We start from the raw sequence: 15,791 nt of genomic DNA on the forward strand, positions 1-15,791 counted from the left end.
ACTGCAGGGCAAGGAGTAATACATATAATTTTCTCCAGTATATTACTATAAAAAAACCCCAAAACCCCTGCAATGTATTCTGTGTGAATTTACAGCATAGGACCATGTCACCTCTTCCAGGCTGACTATTTTGAGCTAGACTGGTGTGTGTTCTAGGTGACTAACTATTCTCGGTGTCATGGTCTATGCAAGGGCCATCTGGAAGGGTTATTCCCCCTGAGCATGTGCCTAATGACACAGTAATAGCATATCCTTCTGCCTCACTCAGGTAAAAAAAGCTATGTTATGGAGGAAGAAGATGGGTCTTTAAAGTGTCAGCTGCATCATAAGTGATGCATCATAGTGTAAGCAATGACACAAACTCAATACAGACTAATCTCTCAAATATTTGGAGAGACGTGGCTTTATAAACCTGATGCTATATCTGAACTATTGTTTGATCCTGAACCATATCATAGCAAGTTTTTGTAATAGTCACAGTCCATATAACTCCTGAAACTTGGATGTGCCAGTATCAGTGTTATCAGCACTTGCTTCAGTTCCTTGTGGACTTGGAGCATTCCAGGTTGTAGGTGTGGATTGTGACTTGATCCTTGTAAAATCATTTTTGTCATGAGTTATAAGCCAAATCTAGTTCTACTCAGGTTAATGGCAGCTTGTTTCTGATTTGAATGACCAAAACTGTGAAAACCAATTTTAATATTTTGACTTGCATCAACTATGGATGCAAGTACATAAACACACAGTACTGAAGTGAGATCTAAGTTATCACCTTTTGGTGTCTGGGGAGACAGATGAGCTACAATTCCTGTACTTTTGTCTTAAAATCAAACTTTAAGGGTTTGTTCTGCTTTTCAGTCTAGAACAAAACTGCAAATGAATAAAACCTCATTAAAAGTTCAGCACAAATGAAGGGTGAGTGGAAAACCAAACTCTACGTTAAAAAGCTTTAACAGGTTTAGAGGCAGCCTTCCAATAATAAAGTATTAATCCTCACGTACAGGTGACAAGCGTATTCCTTTTCTCCCCCTCCATCTCCAACCCACACAACAAAGCGAAGAAAAAGAGAATCCAAGTATAAAGATCTTACTATTGTATTCAGCCTTTCAGCAGACAAATATACAAGACACAGATAAAGGTACAGACTTGTATTAACTGCTCTTAATAATTAAACCATTGCTATAAAAACACAGAACACTATTATGAAACATTTTTTCCTTGGTGGTGTTTCAAATACTAATGTAGTACACTCAGAGTTTTAGGTTTATAATTAAAAAAAAAAAAAAGGTTTATCTACTGCAATGGAAAAATCTGAGATGCTCTTGGGGACAGATGGGATTGGAGTTTGCTCCATGAAGTTTTATTTCTCCCTTTCTTTCCCCCATCCACAAGTTTTAAGTCAAAAGGCTTGCTGAATGGTTTCTGCTACTTGTGTTCCTTGATGTTACAAAAATGAAGTTTGCGGTGGTTCTGTTCAGCTGCTCTGTCTGCTCGTTCCTGGGACACTGACAGTGGGGTTTGGATTTTCTGTTCACTGTTACGCGAACCTCTGTGAAATGGTAAAAGCCAAACTCTGAAAGTTCTTTTAAATAACTGTGGAGCAGATTTCCTCAGTTCTCATTCCAGGAATACCGGTGGCCTTTTTCAGTATGTTTGTGTGTTAATGCTAAGTTTGGGGTTTTTTTCATGCACACATTTGCACTCAAATACCTGCAGAATGATTCAGACCAAAACGTCCTAAAATGTCTAAGCCTGCAGAGTTTTTCTTGTATTTAAGAAAACTTGCACCTGTTATTAAATATATGCATTTCATTTCTGACCCAGTTTTGTCTGTTTTTTCTTTGCTGTTAGAAATGGAGGAAGAAAAAAAAACTAGCATGTTTTCACAAAAGCTATCAAAGATCAGAGATTCATTTTTGTCAGTAAGACAACCAAGGAAAAGATACATTTGCATGATAGAGGGCTCGCTGGGGAAGGGGGGGGGGGGGGAGTTGGCAGCACTTTAAACCATGAAAATAGTTGTAAGACACATCCCTATTCAGTAGGAATTCAGTTAGTTAATTGCTAACTTCTTGGAAAGAAAAAAATAAACATATGATCCTCTAGCCATTTAAAGTTTAATATGTGGCATCAGCAATGATCCTAGTTGCAAGTGGCATGACCGTTACCCATTTATAAGCATACCATGGCCAAAGTCCTTTGATAATAAGGATCTCTTTCTGCAGGGCTGGTTGTGGTACTGACGGCTTTTAGGGGTGGCTGGTTTTTTTCTTTGCTTGGCTCTACTGAATGCAACTGCTCGATTCCAATACATGTCCCAATTCATTAGATAAAGTCTGTTGGTTCTCTTTCTGTATTTGGCTACCTAGTACTTCAGAAAGGTAAGTGCATCATTCCTTTACCTTTTCTGTGGATGATAAATTTACAAACTGAGAAGAAAAGTGAACAAGATAACCAGTTTATAAAACCTGACTTTGGCCTGAATCAGGATGAAAGAAAAATTTCCTTTTTTAGTTAATTTCTATTTTCCCAGATTGTACAAGGAATTAGCTTTTCCTTATGACTGATTACTCTTAAGCAGTTCTAGGATGGATAAATTCAACTTGTATTTTAGATCTTTGTAATTTCCAGGTATTTGTTCCCAGATGAAGTAAAGAAATACCCCTATTGCTAAGTCAGCAGAACTTGCTTACAGATTTCCCAGCAGAGGGTAGGACTGATTTGCAAAACCACAGCTAAATGCTGAACACCTGCTTGTTTATACACGGCCAGTTGTTTTATTCCACTGGGAGCATGACATTAGTTTTCCCCATGATAGCTATGGTTCCCAAAGGGCATGCACACACACCTCTGCTATTTGTTAAGGAAAAAGACCACTCTTTATGGTTAATAAAGTCATGCTTGCTTTGGGACAAATTTTTGTGTTGCTTTGACTCTCAGCAAAAAGTAGCAAGGACTTAAAGTGGACTCAGCCAATTTACCACTTTAATAATTTAAGCTAAATTTTAGCTGAATTCAGTTAGTAATTGCTTTGAACTTGAATCCTTTGCTTCGTTCTGGAGTTCAATGTGAGTCCTGAAAAAAAACCCAAAAACCTGCCACCTGTCTTGCTCTGCAGGGCAGCCTGGCGATCCTGGCTCTCATGTGTAAGTTCTCCTGGCCCCTAATCCTTCCCTGGGGGAGTGCACTGAAATGACAGTCTTCTCTGCAAAGTGTTGAGTTTAAGGAGAAAAAAAACATATGACAAGAGGTAATAATTCAACTGACTGTCAGTATTTCTTTCTCTTCCATAATGACTAAAAGAGTAGTAAAGCAATTCAAGATAAGAGCACTTTGGAGGAGAAAATTACCTTTATTCAGGCTCTGTAAACTACTATAGCCTATTTCAGATTCCTTATACAAGGAATCCATGGCATTGAAAAATGATCCACACCTCATATGGTTAACATCAGTTATGTAGATGTGTAATGTGTGCTAATACTAATTTTAAAAGTTATTTGATCAGAAATTTTTTTCCTAGTCATGACTCAAAATGCACTGTATCAGGATGTTGTGGAAACATTTTCCAGTAATGAAGCGCATGAGCCTGTGTGGGGTTTATTTTTGCTCTTTTTGTTGTTGTTGGGGGGGGGGGTTTGTTTGGGTTTTTTTTGGTTTTGTTTTTTTTTAACAGGGTTGCCAAAACCTATAAATGGATCCAAATTGGGATTAGACTGATTAATGGAAAACGGGTGTCTCTTGACCGTTAAGCCATACTTACAAAGTTCCTTAATCAGTGAATGCTGTCCCTGGGGTTGGTATGTCATATAAACAGTCAGCACATGAATTTGGTGAATCTCCTACTGTTTCCCAGAAATCAGCTTCTGACTGTTGCCAGAGACAGTATAACTTGATCTAATACTGCTACATGTGCTCTGAGAGTTCAACCTGTTGATTTTATTTCCTCTTCCTTCCCATACGTTTGGGCATCCCTCAACACTCACCTTGAACAGAGTTTGCATTTGAGAAGGTCTTCAATCTCTACGCTTTTTGATGGGATCAGAAAGTCTATCAGACTACTGCTGCGTGTTTCCCTTTCTTGTATCCAAACTTTTACTTTCATGGTAGACACATTATTTGTGCAATTATTCAGTTTAGTTTACAAGAAGCTTCTAAAGAGTGCATGGATTAGATGTGTTTTGGAAGCCCTGAGTAGGGTCAGCCAGGTCCTCTGAAGTGCTGGTAGTAGGAAACAGGTTTGGAGATGATCCAAAATCTGTTTGTGTTAGTGATTAGACTAAGAATTTCTGATTAGCACCCTGTTGGTTAGGAATTCATAGACATATAGAGCTAGCTTGTTACTAACAAGGTTGCTAAACGAGTAGCAGATTGTAGGTGATAGTGCAAGGCTTGTGTTCGGGATAAATTTACACATTTGGCTGTAGAAATAGCCAAAAGCTAAAACACTCAACCTTCTAATCTCTGACCAAAATTAGGAACCTAAGCTTTTTAGTGACAGTATCCAGAGCTATTCAGTCTTTCCTTTCTTCCAGTAATCTTTCTGAAACTCGTTTTTACTGTTAGATTTGCATAACATAACTTCACAAGCATTTGATTTATTTATTGCGTTAAGAGTTGCAGAACACAATGCAAGGAGAAACCAATGGCAAAAAAAAAAAAAAAAAAGAGAAAAGATTAAAAAGTAGGGAAGTTGGGAACATGAGTGCATTCTGATGTGTACCAAAAATATTGCTGTCTCAAAACTTGGGGTTCATTTACCTGATGTGCGATATGCCAATATACACACAGAGCAGAGGTATTTTATTGCATATTTGCACAGATATGGGTGTCTGTCCCAAGACAGCACACCAAAGCTCCAAATCAATGGTGATTTATACATATATCGTTAACATATTAATCTTTCTAATACATATGTATTGTTATTCTATTAACTGATTGGCTTAAATTTCTTCACCTAGAATGCAAACTGGAATGCATGCTCAGTTCTTTTCTCTACATTTATCTTTTGAGTAGGTGGTGTAATTGGGGTAGGTGGTCCGTGAATCTGTGATCACGTTTCCCCTCGCTGAAATTATCTTTCCCCTAGTTTCCCGATACTTTTGGCAAGTCCAAATGGTTTTTCATGGTTTACTGACTGAACTAGTAATATATCAGTTAAATTTCAGCTTTTAACAATCACAACCTACTTATCAGACAAAGGTACATTATTCAGATATTTCTTGTCTGGCCTTAGACCAGCAGGGGTAGGGCTACACGGCAGATTTTGTAGCAGCATGACAACTTGATTCATATTACATTTTACATTTGGTTTTACTGTAACATATGAACTTGTTGAAATTGAATTTATTTTGACCAAACTTTAATTTCCAACCTTATATGACAGAGTAGTTCAGGGAAAACACAGGAAAACAACAGTGAAGTTGGAAAGACATGTTCTGATGTCTTGTCTTTAGCTGTATTTAGTGTTTTAAAAAAAAAAAATTGCTGAAGTTGTACAATGACACTGTGGCAGGGAGGAGAGGATAGTGCACAAATGGGCAATTTAAAAGATACACAACAACTTATGTATGGATTACAAAGAAACCCAAACTACAAAACATTGTTCAGAGATTATAGTCTCTAAACCTATTAATCTGTCCAGGTTACAATAACAAGGAGAGAGTAGGAGAGCCACACAACTAAGTTATTTTAAATCTTTATTATATATTTAGGTCAAACATAGCAGGAGAATAAGTGCACTGCTATAAGAAAACAGTCTAATAGATCCCCATGTCTCATGTCCAGGAAGGAAATTGCCTTGTTTAGAGTAATTCAACTCTAACACAAGCTTAACACCTTTTGGCAACAAAATTGTGCATACCTGGTGGACATTATTAGCATTTGAGATTTTTTTTCTTATAGTTACACATCATTGACAACAAGACTTCAAGAGCTGAGTAATATTTTTAGAAAGGACTAAACTCTTGGATAATTTTTTTTCTTTTTAAATATAGGTATGATGTGCTAAGCATTGATTCTCCTGTGACGAAAGCAAGGTGTTAATAGGGGCGTAAAAAGCTTAAATTACACGAGGAAATTCCCTAAGGTCTTAACGATATAGATGTAAATGATGAATTTCATGAAATGTGCTCAGATCAGCACAGAAAAAGATACCTAACTATGTATTAAAGCCTCAGTTGTGTTTTTTCCATGGACGTAGAAAGTAATGTGTTTAATTTCAAAGAAAGTTTAATGTCCGAAGAGAGTCCAAGAAATGCCTGATTGTAAGAAAGAGTATCTTCAGTAGGAGAGCTATAATGAGCACATAGTTGTGGAAGGGATTTAAGATGACTTTGGGGGCGGGGGGGGGAGGAGGTTGGAGGGGGGGAGTGTGGTGTGTGGAAACAACCCAAAACTCCCAACTTCCAGCATGCAAATTGAATGTAAAACTAGCCATCTGGGAACTCAGAAGTGCTCCAACAGTGTGATGGCACCACAAAGGGATCTGGAGAGCAAACTGCTTTCTGATTAACTCCCGTGCCTCCAGGATTTATTTTATTTTGTCTCTGGTGAGGACAAATGTTTAGAGCCAGACCCTGGAAGAGGCTGTCTCCTGACTTCAATGAAGGCTCTGCACTTCACCCCGTGCTTTGGGACTAATCATATTTAACAGGCTCCTTCAGTAAAAGTAGCATTTCAGGGAAGCCCAGGAGATATTTTACAGACACAGGGTTAGCTGCAAGCAAGATAATAATTGAAATACACCTTTTTAAAGGGTTTTTTTTTTTATGAGTAAAGACAGAAGATGTTGCATTATTTTTAATGAACTGAGCCTAGGGGAAACCTCTAATTACTTGTGGCATAGTTTCACTTACTTACCCACAATATCCTTTGAGTACTAGGATGCCAAGGTTGGGCCTACAGATCTGTGACCCTTAATGTTTAAGTATTGTTACCACCTTTAACTTTTCAAACAATGGCAGGAAATCTTAGCAGCAGCAGGGGTCCAGCAGAGTGCTCCTCCTCCTGCCGTGCTGAAAAGCTGTGCTAGCAAAAAGGACACCATTTAGTCTGTTGTTGTAAAGTTTAGTTTGCCACCAAAGCGAGCCTCAGGAGGGGAAGTCAGACAGAGGCTGAATCATATTCACTGCATCAAAAATGCCTGTAATTAAGTTAAATAAACAATAGCTGTAAATTATCCACAACCTGTTCACCTCTGAATCACATTTTGAACAAAAAGTTAGTTGAAGTTATTAGCTGAAGTACCTTATTTTTCTGTTATATTACAGTGAACAGAGAGTTTGTTCCTAGTTGTAGCAGATGAGTACTTCCTTCATCTACCTATTGTCATTTCAGGTAATATTTTGTAATAACATAATTAGTACTGTTTCCATGGCTGCCTCTTATAGTCAGGTGATAAGACACTGAAAAAATAGCAATGGCAGCATGTGATATCATCATTGCACTTGAATACACATTGATATGCCCCTTCCTCCCCAAATATTCAAGTAGAACTAATTTAGGAAGGAAGATGTTGCCATCTGAGCTTGGGCAATTGCTTGGTTTATGTGAATTAAAATTCGTGAAAATATGTCTGAGTAAATTCTACTTGAACAATTCTATGCTAAGTTTATGCCAAACCTGTGCTCTTGGAGGCCTGTTTTCAACTGATGTTCTTTTGTGTGTGTATATTCCGAGCAGAGGCCAAAAAGGACATTTTTACACAGAGAAGCTTTCTATGAATTTTAATATTTCACCTGACGTCCACTGAAAGAATTGATATGCACCCCTACCATGTATGTATTAGGTGGCACTAAAGCTGTTTGTGAAACACTTTTTTTAGCAAGCTCAGATCTTGTAGCTTTTATTCATACATTTTCCATGTTCTCCTAACAAGCAATTGCATTGAACTTCTGTTATTCCTCTAACAAAAGAACTGTTGTCTATAAAAAGATTGCAAACAGCTCTATGGGAAAAGATAACTAGACAATTTTGTGGTGCCCCAAGGAGATGAGGATTTTGTCCTACATTCCCTTTTTTCCCTAAAATACTATGTTCACCAATACAATTCTTCTTGTAAGAGCAGAGGAAGCTATCACCATGAAATACTCTATGGACGGTCTAAGAATGCTAATAATTTTGATTCTGCCTTGTCACGCAAGACCGAGCCTACATGCAGCAGTGATTGTCAGTAACTATTGCTTCACCAAACACTTGAGATTTCTTTTGCCAGTAGTAGTAATTGGAGGTGCTCATCCTTGTGAAAATCACTTATAAGGCTGTTAAACCGGGCAGCCAGCGCTGGAGCCTTTACCAACGTGTTTCCATCACATTCACAGCATAACCCTTACTAGTGGTTCACAATGCGTATTAGAACATATGACAAAAGACAGAATGTATGATGTTCCATCAAGTACTCTCTCTAATTATCTTCTCATTGTAGAAAGAAGCTACCACACACAGGCAACAAACTTTGCTGGGAAATTAAGCCACAACTGAATTCCATAAAATGGGTCTACCTTAGTATTTTTAGGCTATTTCAGTGTGAGTTGCTGATCTCCTGTTACTCCAGTGCATAATTTATGATTTCAATGAATTTGCAATAATGAACAGAGTAATGCCTCTTAGATATTAGTATCAAGAATGTTTGTTAATGTATAGACTTACACAAGGGTCAGTAGATGTTGTTGCTTCACTCTAAATTGAACTATGTTCTCAGGATGACTCCTCACTTGGAAGGCAGAAGGGTGAAATTGTTGATTAGGCAGCCAAGTATGTGAGATGATAACATCTATTTTAAAAAGTGGCATTCACACCTCCAAGGTAGTGAGACAATTCCGTTTGCATTAGACAATGTGAAGGATTCTTGTAAATTAAAGGTAAGTCTATTTGTAGCCCCTGGAGGCACTTAGAAATGAAGAAAAGCTGTGAAATATGATGTGCTAGGTGGTGGTTTTCTCTAATGGTTGTAACCAAAGAACGGGTTCCTATTAGAAAGGCAGGAATCCTGAGGGAATGACTGTCAGGAATGTATCACTAACAGGTCAGCTGAGCAAGCCTTCAGATTTAATCCTGAGAGATATTTGAGGCGGCTGAGCCAAACTCAGTACTGCCACAAAGGGGTGATCTAGGTACTCCAATTTATACGCCAAGGACAGGAGGTCCCAAACTCTTTCCTGTGTTGGCTTTAGTGCTTGACCTCTTGATCAGCCAGTTCTGTTCAAAAAACATGCAGAAAACATGAACTATTTGTCTCTGTTTTGAACACTTTTCTGTCACTTTGATAAACCAACCCCCTTCACTGAAGAAAGTGGCAGACAAACAACTGAAGTACTGTGAGGGCATAACTTAATGCAAAGAGAAAATGATGGAATTCAATCACTTTTTTTTTTTTTTTACAGAAGTGAGCCTTTAATTTAGCACAGCTGTCATCACCTTTTGATTAAACAGTTTTTAATTTTATTTTATTATTCTGGAGCTTCTTATAATGGTTCGCTTCTCTTCTGGATATAGCATGCTTGATCTTAAGGGGAGAAGGAAAGGGATGACAAAATATGTATCAGTACCAGTATCACCTGCACCATAGTAGGTCTTCTGCAAAAGCTGTCTTTTACAAAACAGGTTAATGTTTACCTTTCAGTTTGCTGGAAAGCTTAAAACCAAACACCAGGGAGCACTGTACAATCTTCTAAGCTAAAAATCTGAACAAAAAAATTTTTATTGCAACTATCTTCCTGCTTTAAGGTTAAATTTTTAGTGCCACATGGGGAGGCCAGTACCTGACTTGTCAGTAATAGAGATTTTTGTGCTCTGTGCCCACATGCTGCCATAATGGATGGGTATATTTATCTCATTTGTAATCTGCAGTTAGAGACAATCATCTGCTAAAACCTCAAATCTCTTCTCCATTCATCTCAGATGAAATTAAACCTGATAAAAATTAGTTCTGCACAGATTGTTGGAAAAGTTGATCATTGGAAAGTTTGATTTTAAAATGTGGCTTTTGCTTGGGTGTAATCTTAGGTTATTCTAATGCATTGTCTCTGGAAATCTAGAATTTGGAGGGTTTGGGAAGGTGGGGGTTTTTTGTTGTGTTGTGGTTTTGTGGTATGGTGTTTTTTGTTTTGTTTTGTTTTTGTTTGTTTGGTGGGGTTTTTTGTGAGAATTTGTAGCTACGTATCAAACATAGAGGACAAAAATCTGTCTGCCCAAACCAGAAAAATTTATGTATAATATTCTCCTCTGCATAGAGTCTTTAACATTTTGAAGTACACAAGTGCAATGTGTGTGTGTGTGTGTGAATTAAAAGAACAGGTGGAGATAGTATTACAGAAAGAAGAATGAAAGAGATAGTACACAACCCTGAAGATATTTAAAGATTTGTAGTGCCCCACATCTTAATTAGTTACACCCATTGCACTAAAGGTGGTTGAACATCACCATCAAGTTAATTTATGCTACAAAGATGTTTTGCAACTAAGCAGAGTTATGAAATAAAATTGCTTAAGATCTAGGTTCTGGCATATATAAAAATATAATAGAATAGTGGATAACCCTGATTTCATAAAACAACACATGGAGATATGAGAGGTTCCATAATGCTTCCAAGATATAGTCTGAAGTAATAATATAAATGTAGTAGAATAATATTAGTCAAGATGAAGATGATAGAAATCTGACAATTTTGGTCAATTTATTTGGATTCAGGTTGTAGTTCAAACTCTTTATCTGGTTTTGGTTTTCTTCGCCTTTCAGCCCCACTTTGGATGTCCCTCAGCATTTATCAAAAATACAAGCTCCTATTCCTATGTCACACAGAGAAACATACATACTTTGTTTTTTTTCAGTATTTCTCTTCTTTATAGCTGATGTTTGAAGGAGAACCAACATTAATCACAGTCTAAATGTTACTTTACTACTAGTCATCTTTATTTTCATCACATTTTCCTCCCCTAGTGGTGATTTATCTTTGGTAGAGATCTGCCATTGATGCAAAAGGGTGTAATCATTTTGCTCTATCCTGCTTTTGGGTTTTTTTCAGCTTTTTTTTAATTGTAGGACAAGAATTGTGAAAACAAAAGGCTAACATGTGATCCTGTTCTTTTGATGTGGACTGTAGCTGCACTTGTATCTCACTATTTGAGGTTAGTTTCTGTTCATGATCATGTTTAAACTTGCCATGATATAAAGCATTAGCTTTGAAAGAAATAATACGGAAGTCTCATTCTCTGACTTATTTCTCTGTTTTCATTTTCCTGCCCCATAGGTTCACAAGGATTGACCTTTGAGTATGTGTCCAGTTAGTTCCCTTGGTTTCTTGCACAGAGAAGAACAGTTGTTGTAAACTTCTGCACTTTTGCTTCCCAAACACAAGAGTTTGCATTATTGCATGTCACTCTGCGAGCCTGAATCACAAAATATACAAAATGTTGTACTCGCACACCAATTCTGTAGAATCATACAATCATAGAATCATTTTGGTTGGGAAAGACCTTTAAGATCATCGAGTCCAACTGCAGCCTTTTTTTGAACTGACTGTCTCTCAATAACGGCCTCTTCCTGTCTGTCGCGCTCTCCTGAAGGAATGTTACTCCTCTTTCTCACAGGTTTCAGCCGCTTGCTGACCGAGGTGCAGTGCCAGGGTCCCCATTGCTCAGTCCTCCCGCTCATTTTAATTACTGCGGGACACAGCATTCCCTGCTCCTACACAAAACTGTTAAAAAAAGCCTGCTTAGCTCATCCTTCACCAGCTGTTAAAACTCTGTTTGCTAAATCAGCGCTCCCCCTTGTCGGTCATGACACAAAATACAAAATGTGCACCTGTTTCTATATGCTACCTTCTGTAATTCTCATGTTCGCTGTCTTCCAACTAACTTTTCTTCTACGTGTTGTTTTTAACCCTCCTCTTAGTCACTGACCTCAGTCTGCCTACTCTTGCTCTCATTCCCACTCTGGTCAAACTCTCTTCCAGGATTCACGTTCCTTCTCCATTTGCTGTGCTGCTGTTGCTCTGAATGCTGAAGTCTCTGAAGATAGACCTGAAAAGGCAATGCACAAAAGGAGAGGAAAAAACCAAACCAAAACAAAAAACAACAACAAAACAACACCAAAACCACTAAAGAACAACAAAAACCAGGCAAGGCAAAGTTGTTACTATTTATTATCAATGCTTTAACAATATATGTTTATAACCTAGTCCTTTTTTATCTTATTATAGCTTTTTAAATTTTATGCCAGATCTCAAACTTATGAAAGTTGCTGTAGATCACTGATTTTAAAAAAAAGCTTTATTCTTCTGTTTTTAATACAGGTACATAATTCTGTAGGCAGTTTATGAATGGTGAAGAACAGGATCTTTTTTCATTCTTAAATTTTATATATTATATTATACTTTCATTTTTAAATATTATAATACATTATCTGAAGGAAGTAATACAGGAAACAAATACAAATCTAAAACCTGTTCTCAGCTACAACCCCATAAATACAGAGTTATTCCACAGAAGAGTGAAATTATTCTTTTTCTTTCATGGCTGCCTCTGAAATCCAATACAGAAACATACAGGTCACTATTCCCACCCCACTTGTTCCTTAGAACGTGTAATAAGTCAAAACCATAGTATATAGAGGTTTTGGGGTTGTTTTTTTTTTTTTCAGATTACTAAATGGCATAGACTATAATGTTAATACAAATCACATTTCTTGGAGAAGAAAATAATCTGTGGGCTTTCACTAAATTTGTGCTAGAAAATGTACTTCTAATTTTATATAACCTCTAAGCTTCTTCCAATCCATTAACACTTCACTTAAAAAAAACTTCTTTGACCCTACATTCACTTCTAATTATCATCTCTTTCTATGCAGTGTTATTCAATGCAATAGCTTTTCAGACTTTCCAGATTAATATAAATTAAGATAACAATGGCATTAACATCTGAAAGGTATTTTTATCTTATACATATGAAATGTAATACCTTTGGTACTATGTACTACCTCCAGGCACCTCAAGACGGAAGGCATTTCTCTTCCATCCATTAATATCCTTCCTGCTGATTTCCTCCCCACCCTCAGTACTTACCGTCAAACTTTTCCAAAATATAAAAAAGACTTTATTAAAAAAAAAAATCCAAGCTTCCAAACCTCTTTCCCCCAGCCCCCCAGATTATTACTTCAGCCTCATCTGCTTTGTAAATGTCATTCTGAATGAGTATGCAAAGAACACTTTCTTTAAACTGATAGTTTTCTCTCTCTAAAAGATTTCAAATATAGTGAAAGGACAGTATTTTCTAATCATACAAAGTTGACCACCAGCTAAAAGTAGGACTCTCATCATTACTGCTATCTCTTTTCTCCTATCAGCAGTCTTGAAAGATGGGATTAATACTTAAGAACAACAACAGAAAAACCCCTATCCTACCTAGATTATAAATTCTTTGAGGTAAGGACCAGTTCCATGGATGTTTTTTAAAAATAAAATGTACTTTCTAGCATAGTATATTCCACAATGAACTCTGACCCTTGACTGAAACCCCAAGGTACTATAAGAGATTTCAAAACAGAAAAAACAGTTTGTTTATTAAGTTGGAAGACAGGACATTCAGGTTTTGTAGTATGGTAGAGTTTAGGTCTGTTTGTTTGTGGTTTGGGTCTGTTTGTGGAGTGGTGTAGGTTTTTTGGGGGGTTTTTTTTTTTTGGTGTATACTTACGGAATTGTGGAAAGAGAGTGAAACTGCAAGATAGTGGTTGCATCAGTGGAAAGAAGCACAGGAGCACTGCTGTTTGCCAGAATGGGTTAGAATAAGCTGCTTTATTAATATAAAAAATGCATTTAAAGTAGTCATGAAGTTTTAAAGGAATTTGAAATGGCAAAGGACACTTGAAAAACATGGTAGGAGAGCTAGCTTGTGGGTAGTGATACTGAAGCAAAATAACACATTAGCAGTGCATCAAAAAAGTAGGAGAAAACTTATTTATATGCCCATGCAAAGACTTTAAGTGATCAAAATGATCCTGGATTAATAATTTTGGATTGGTCTTTTTATTTTTTTTCCCCCAAACTGAAAAATGTATTCCTGACTATATATGCATATTTACTATTTTCCATTCTAAAATTCCTGAAATGGATTAATCCCAAGAAGGACTGTTGGGGTCTGCAAGTACCTAGACAGTACATGAACGCTTCAGTTTCATCAATATTCTTTTAGCTCTTGTAAACTTGTTATTGGATTTTTTTTTTTCTGCTAAAATAAAAACTTTTCAAAATTTCTATTTGGGGAGCATATTTTGTAGAACTCAACACTGGTCAAGATGACATTTCAGAACAGGATAGCATCATACATTATTCTACTTGGATTTAAGTGAAACTTAATTTTTAACATATTGGTGAAGATTTGCGCAATCGATAAATGTGCAGACCCAGTAAGTGAACTGACACATTTATTAGCATAGCCCATGTATGACAGGAAGGCAGGTAAATATCTTTAAAAGTCCTTTATTTCAAAAAGAGCAAAATATTACAAATTTCACTTTAACAGGAGCTTTGTCATTTGAAGTAATTCATACATTGGTTCTGCTGAAGTAAATGTGACGGTGGTTACAATGATACTTTTAACTCTTTCACACTCCAGCTGCTGTATAGGTGTATATGGAATCACGTGCTGTGGCTCGTAAGCTAGAGTTTCATGAATTGTTGGAGGATCTGCTTCCTACAGAGCAGCAGAATAAAAGTGTGCCATCATGCTATGCAATTTATCGATGGCCGGTACTTAAAAAAAGAATTTGCAATATGACATGCATCATCAACAAACCTTCTAATGCATCTTATTATGTTGTTCTGTAAAAGACTACTTTCAAAAAGTTGCATTTCTGAAAAGACAAGAAAGTTGATTTGTTGTAGTACATCTTGTATGTAAAACATTGAGAATATTTGTTAGTGGGTCTGTAGGAAACTCAGGCATCCTAACATGGATAGAAAAGTTTCACTGTTTACAACTACAGCATTGTATATAAACACATCTCAAAAGTTCATAATACACAAAGCTGTACTCAGCTAGATCAAAACTCATCACTGGTTTTGTGGGTGTAAATCTGCAATAGGTCTGGCACTTTCTATGTAAGTGCCCAGTTTCTGACTCAGAATTCAGGGAACATTTGCTCCTTACCTCTGTTTCTGTTCTTGGCTAGCAGGATTCTGTTTAGAATAAAGTAATTTGCTTAAGATGAGTGCTCTGAATCTTTTTACTACGTATTTGAAGTCTGTCTTTTTTTTTTTTGTGAGGACAATGGAGGTACCTTGATCACTGTCATCTCTTGTATCTTGTCTATTTGAGTGTATTCTCTGTATTTAAGTGGTCTTCAAAGCATTCCTTGCTCTTGCAGTAGATTAGTTTTGCTTGTACTGACAAAAATATTGGTGTTTTTTTGAGGAAACTGTATGATTTTTTTAATTAATCTTCAGTTTTGCATCATGCATAATTTTTGAGAATTTTGGGGGTGATTTTCTTTCCTTATGTTTATTCCACGTCTTTACTACCAAGACAGAGCCCATCAAAGGAAGGTGTGAAGTTCTAAGAGGTGAAAAGGAAAAGTATTATTTATGTGGCATGTACACTCGTTGTGTCTGCTGAGTTTTGTTTGATATAGCTTTACATTTATTTATGTCACCACACAGATAAAAAGAGATGCTGAAGAAATTATAACATGCAAAGAATTGAACTTCATTAAAAAATTACCTGAGTCAAGAGGAAGAACCATGGAAAAGAAAAAATCTCCCCTATTCTGAAAAGCCTGAACTAACCCTAAAGTGCCCACGA

The 15,791-nt window shown here is 36.8% G+C and overlaps 1 long non-coding RNA gene across 1 annotated transcript; it reads left to right on the top strand.

Moving 5' to 3' along the window:
• Positions 1-2,243: 2,243 nt before the first annotated feature.
• Positions 2,244-11,339, top strand: LOC129206364 (uncharacterized). Its single transcript, XR_008577096.1, has 3 exons — positions 2,244-2,381; positions 11,038-11,123; positions 11,246-11,339. It is a non-coding gene; the product is annotated as an uncharacterized LOC129206364 (long non-coding RNA).
• Positions 11,340-15,791: the final 4,452 nt, after the last annotated feature.

This window comes from Grus americana, chromosome 4 (genome assembly GCF_028858705.1).
Source record: "Grus americana isolate bGruAme1 chromosome 4, bGruAme1.mat, whole genome shotgun sequence".
In the NCBI taxonomy this organism is placed as follows: domain Eukaryota; kingdom Metazoa; phylum Chordata; class Aves; order Gruiformes; family Gruidae; genus Grus; species Grus americana.